The sequence below is a fragment of the Colobus angolensis genome, unplaced genomic scaffold (assembly GCF_000951035.1).
Source record: "Colobus angolensis palliatus isolate OR3802 unplaced genomic scaffold, Cang.pa_1.0 Scaffold22, whole genome shotgun sequence".
Lineage (NCBI taxonomy): Eukaryota > Metazoa > Chordata > Mammalia > Primates > Cercopithecidae > Colobus > Colobus angolensis.
The window spans coordinates 164,285-170,232 of record NW_012115377.1 but is presented as its reverse complement, the minus strand read 5'-3'; positions in this window follow the sequence as shown (position 1 = coordinate 170,232).

Sequence of the window (5,948 nt, the reverse complement as noted above, 5' to 3'; positions counted from 1 at the left end):
CTCCCCTCCCACCCCGAACCTCCCACTTCTCAACACCCAACTTTCAAAGAAACGAGGGAAAAAAGGGCGCGAGCGAGAAAGGAGAGCCTCCCCCGACGTCTCAGGACCCCCCACTCCCGTATTTACGCAGTCCCCCGGGGCACTAGACCGGACCCCGGGACTGCAGGGCGACCCCCACTCGGATCAAAAGGAGAGGGGGTACTGGGCTGTTTCTGGACATTGAGGGGCCAGAGGTGGATTTTTAAGGCCCCCCCTCCCCACCCCCCCCATCACCCCCGAGCTGGCCGGGAAGTTGGAGGAAGGAGCCAGGGGGGAGGGAAGGAATGAAGAAGTGACGTGCGCAGAGGCCGGCCAGCGCGCCTCTTTCCCCTTAAAGATGTACGACTCTGGGTGCACGGTGAGCTGCTGGTCCCACAGCACCCTCGCTCCCTTCTCCCCTCAGAGCCAGGCAGGGACTGCGGGTTCCCAGCTAGAGGGGCTTATGTGCAGCCGTCCTTTCCTTGGCCAGAAGGGCCCAGGCTAACACAGGAGGCTCCAGAATTTGCTCTCTTCAGCACCCAAGGGGCAGGGACGGGGTGGCCTCGCCTGCGTGTCTCTCCAGCACCCCAGCAGGACGGAGCCCAGGCGGATTCTCCAGCTGGCCAGATAAACCCTTGCAGCCTCCCCCTGGGTATCCAATAATTTCCACCTGCCTCAGGGGTGTGCCCTTTTCACAGATCTCAAGACTGAGGTATGGCGAGGGGGGCTTGGAGCCAGGCCATCTGGCCCCGGAGCCCACATTCTGTTCTCCTTCTAGAATAACAGGGCAGAGACCTGGCCTGCCTCGGTCTGAGCCCCTAGGGCATCTGATGACAGGGCCCCAACCCTCCCCCGGTTCACTCCCTGGATCCTCCCAGGCTTGTTCAGAGGTTACTGGGTCTCTCATTCCCACCCCAAGGGTTCTCTCCCCTATAAAGTGGCTTACAGGTGCCCATCCTGTAGGACTGCTGGGGCTAAGGACAATGACCTTAGCAGAGCCTTGACCTTCAGTCAAATGTCCACTAAAGACATTCTTAGAAAGTTTGGCCATTTCGCCCCATCTCTCCGAGCTTCCCAAGGACAAATGATACCCTCTCACCAAGCTGGGGCAGGTGCCCCAGGACCAGAGGCACAGAAGATACCAGCACCCATTATCCTCAGGTGTTGCAGGAGAGGAAACTGAGGCCCAGAGAACGGAAGCCACTTGCCCAGGGCCCGACAGGTAGACTAGGAGGCAGCAGAATTCCTGGAGCGTAGGTTCCCTGGGCCTCCCCCCACAGACTTCTCTCTGCGTGAGGGTGACATTATTCAAACAGTGCTTAGCACATCACGAACACTCCATAAATGTGTGTGTGTGTGTGTGTGTGTGTGTGTCTGTGTTTTAAACCCACCGTGCAGCTGTGAGGAGCATTTGAATTAAATGGTGTGAAGTGTATCTGGAAATCCACATTACCAATATAACGTGAAGCAGTATTTTATTAAAACACGCTAGGGACACGTATAGGGTGAAATCTAAAATTCACAGACATTTAAAAGTTGCGGTTGACTTCAGACAATCCTCCTAGACTTCCAGACCCCGTGCCTTCCACCCTCCCTCCCCTGCACAGCCCACCCTGCCTGCCACCTTCACTCAGCAGCTTAGAATCCTTTGGAAGGTGACGTTTAGAGACCACAGACTGCCCCTCTAGGAACCTCGGTTTCCTCATCTGTAAAATGGCTATGGCAGCAGGACGCATCTCGGAAGGTGGGGAAGGTTGGAGTCTTTAGATAGCCTGTGGGAAGGGTGTGTTAACACTATTGGTGGTGGCTGCAGGGAGAAGCTTCTGCAAGTGTATGAACAGCAGCCTATATCCCAGTTTGGGTGGGAAGGGATCCCCCCCGCAGCACACACAGTTGGTTCCCTAAATCCACGCAGCAGGCCAATGCAGCGCAGGCTCTGTACTTGGGTCTATGTCTCCTCCAGCCAGCAGCTTCATCTCTGCACCTCGGCTTTCCCCTCTGTGAAATGGGGCGACGCCAGCTCCTAACTCTCTGGGTTGTAGGCGAGTCAGCAAATATCTGCCCCTGGTTACAGCAGGGAACCGTACATTGTAGTTTCTTTAAAAAGGCAGTTGGTGGATTTAGACCTGCGTGTGGAGGGCCCGGAAGATGGGTGCATGATTTAGCTCCTGGCACTTTCCAGCACAATCTGGCTCATTTTTTTTTTTTTTTTTAAAGCACTCTCTCTACAGTTATTTCACTCTTCGCCATCTCTGCAACTGTCCCAGATACAGAAGCACAAAAGAGTTGACTGCCACCTATAAAACTAATGCCTACAGTTTGGAAGCCGCCATGCTGTCCATCTGTGGGGGACCAGTTTAGTAATCCTGGCACAGGCCGGGACACTATGCAGCTGAGTAAAACCAGCGGCTCCCAACTGGTGATGTCCCCAAGAGACAAGCGGGGGGACAGGAAGCTGTAGACCAGGCTCTCCCCCTTGGCACTGTGACACTGGGGCTGGATCGCTCTCTGGGTTGGGGTGATCCAGGGCATTGCAGGGTGCTGAGCAGTGTCCATGGCCTCAACCCACTCCATGCCAGGAGCACCCCCCAGTTGTGACAACCACAAATGTCCTTAGACATGGCTAAGTGTCCCCTGGGGACAGAATCACCCCTGGCTGAGACCCCACTGCTGTAGACCCAGCAAGGAAACTCAAGATCTCATTTAGGGTTTTAAAGAGTACACATGTATTTATAAAAATACATACAGTGTCCATATATACACACACACACATATGTATATATATCCTTTGGCCGAGTGTAGTGGCTCATGCCTGTAACCCCAACACCTTGGGAGGCCGAGGCAGGCAGATCACTTGAGGTCAGGAGTTCGAAACCAGCCTGGCCAACATGGCAAAACCCTGTCTCTACTAAAAATACAAAAATTAGCCGGGCATGGTGGAGGGTGCCTGTAATGTCAGCCACATGGGAGGCTGAGACTGGAGAGTCACTTGAACCCGGGAGGCAGAGGTTGCGGTGAGCTGGGATCATGCCATTGCACTCCAGCCTGGACAACAGAGCGAGACTCCGTCTCAAAAAAAAAAAAAAAATACACACACACACACACACGTATCTCCTTTATGGAAATGCACAAGTATTTCCACAAGTACATCCTTTATGGAAATATACACATATGCACATGTATCCTCTATAAGAATGTACATTTCTCACTCCTGCAAATGCTCCAACTATAGATGGTAACATTCTGGAGAGGGGGTTCACCCAGAAATGGGGGTGATCAGAAAGACTGGATTTTTTTTCCTCTGGATACAGTTGTATCATCTTCATATGATCCCTAATGGCTTCAACTTTTAAAAAGCTGAATGCAATTCACAGAGCAGCTCAGGCAGGGTAGACAGGAACCCCAGCCCCCCACGGTAACCCCACAGCCACCACACCCGGAGAATAAAGGACATAAATCTTGCAGGAAAATGATTATACAGCAGTGCAGTGTGCACTCAGCCTCCCCCTGCCCCGCACCTGCTCAGCAAGGGGCCCACAATGTCAGCTCCCCATGAACCTTGCAAGTGTCCCATATGGTCCCATTTTACAGATGAGAAACTGAGGCTGTAGAAAGGGATGTTAAGGTCAAGTGAGTTAAAAGTCAGATAGGCCATTGAGGTTGGTACAGACAAAGACACACACACCACACAGAGTCACACACACCACACACTACAGCGCACAGAGACACACACACACACATCGTGCAGACTCAGTTGCAGACTCCACACGACACACACCTACATAAAGACACAAACACACACACACAGATTCACACAAAAACAGACCCATACATACATGATCACAGCCTTCCCCACACCTCATCTCAAATACCTCCTCAAAGAGGGGCGAGCAGAGACACACAAACACACAGGCCCACATGGCACACACAGTCACAAACACACCCTCCCAACTGCCCACCGGACGCTTCTTTACAAGCACAACACAGGGACATAGCTGCCCCCACACAAGGGCAGACACAACCACAAACACGTGGGCACTTGTCCACAGTCACACACATACTCCGCACAAACCACACACTCTTACAAGCACGCACACACACACACACAAGTGGAACCCTCCTGGTATTCCCACACAGGCACACACAGAGTCACATACGCACCATCACGACGACACACAGCACGCCACCTCCCTGCTTCTCCCGCACCAGCTCTTCCCCCGGGCTGGGCTCTTGGCCCTGCAGAAGCGCGGTGGGGACAGGGAAGGGCAGGAGGGTGACATGTGGTTGTCCTCCCCGCTCCCCCGGCAAGTGCGGTGTTTGTGTCCGTGCACGCCTGTGTGTGTGACATCTGTCTCCAGACAGGCCTGTGTGTCTACGTGAGTCTGTGTGGTTGTGTGTGCACAGTCATACAGACACAGGCACCGTGAGGGAGTGTCGTGGGTGTGTGTGTAATTATGACTGCATGCACGTGTGTCCCACTGTGCACAGGACAGAAAATGGGGCCAGAGGTGCATGCCGCATGCTGAAGGCCAGGGCGTCCCACTGTCCGGTCCGGGAGCGCAGAGGGAGAGTGCTGAGTCTGAGGCTGGGAGTGGGTGTGGGGGATGGTGACAACCCAAGTGTGACCTTGAGTGTTGTGGGGGGAGGTCTCCGTGTCATTGTGGGATGAGTTTTCTCTCCTTCTTGAAATCCCAAACAGCCCCCTATGATGGGATGTCAAGAAGAAAACGAGAGACACCAGCCTGGCCTTGGGGTTTTTATATTTAGAAAATTATATCAAACGCACTGGGGGTGGGGTGGGGGTGGGGAGCGGCGGGGATTCCCCTGGAGGTGAGAAAACAGCTCTCTGTGCCCACAGCCTCTGGTCCATTGGGGGCAAGTGCTGGAGGCGGCACTGCGGGACTGCGGGACCAGTCCCGGCGTCCCTGGGCTCTCCCCCAGCATAGGATAAGAGGGATCTCTTTAGCCACCTACCGGGCCTGTCCTAACCCCTGTTCTGCTGTAACCACCCACCCCTCGGGACTTCCACGGCCGCGCAGGGAGGGGGGAACCCCCGCCGCCCCGCCCCCCTCGGGGCAGGTCCCCGCGCAAGCGCAACCCCTGGCGAGCGACGTCTGCGCGCCGAGTGATCGCGTCCCGGCGCCACCTCGCGCCCGAACCTCCAGCCAGGACCCCCTGGGTCAAGTGGATGGGGGACCCCGAAGGCTGGGGGAAGTGGAGGGGACTTAGGGGGGGAGGTAAAGGGACACAGTTTTGAAAAGGTAGAGGGAGCGCTCTTCCCCCGCCGCTCAGGCAGTCCCCAGTTACAGGATAAAAGGAACTGGGGGAGGCGCGGCCAGGAGTGGAAGGCAGACCCTTCCCTGGGGGGACACTCAGCGCCAGTCACTCGCACACAGCGAGCGGCACCCAACTGCCCCCTGGAACGCGGCCACTCGACAGTTCTCCACTCCCTGGCGACCCCCCTCAACCGCCACACACCCACACGGGGACACCCCACGGTCACCCAGGGACACGGCGGCCCAGCCATAGTTTCACGACACCGCCCCGCAGGGACGCGCGCACAGTCGCACAGTTATCCAAAGACACAAGAGTGTCCCGCAGCTGCACAATGCGGGCGGCGCTCACAACAACACACGCCAGCACGTGGATGTGCAGACACACGCGGACACAGAAAGCTGCGGAACCGACGCGCCAGGACCCGCGGCCCCACGGCAGGTACGCGACCACCGAGTCGCGCGCACCCCAGACGCTCCCCCAGGCGCCAGTGCCGGCCCGTTAAGGAGCGCAGGGGCTCCCACGCACCCCTAGAGGTGCGCACGAGACAAACGCCAGTCGACCGGACACCGGAACCCCAAGTGCAGCCACCGCTGCTCCCGGGCCTGGGGCGCGCCCAGCCGAGACCCGGGGATCCCTCCCAGCTGGGGACCCCG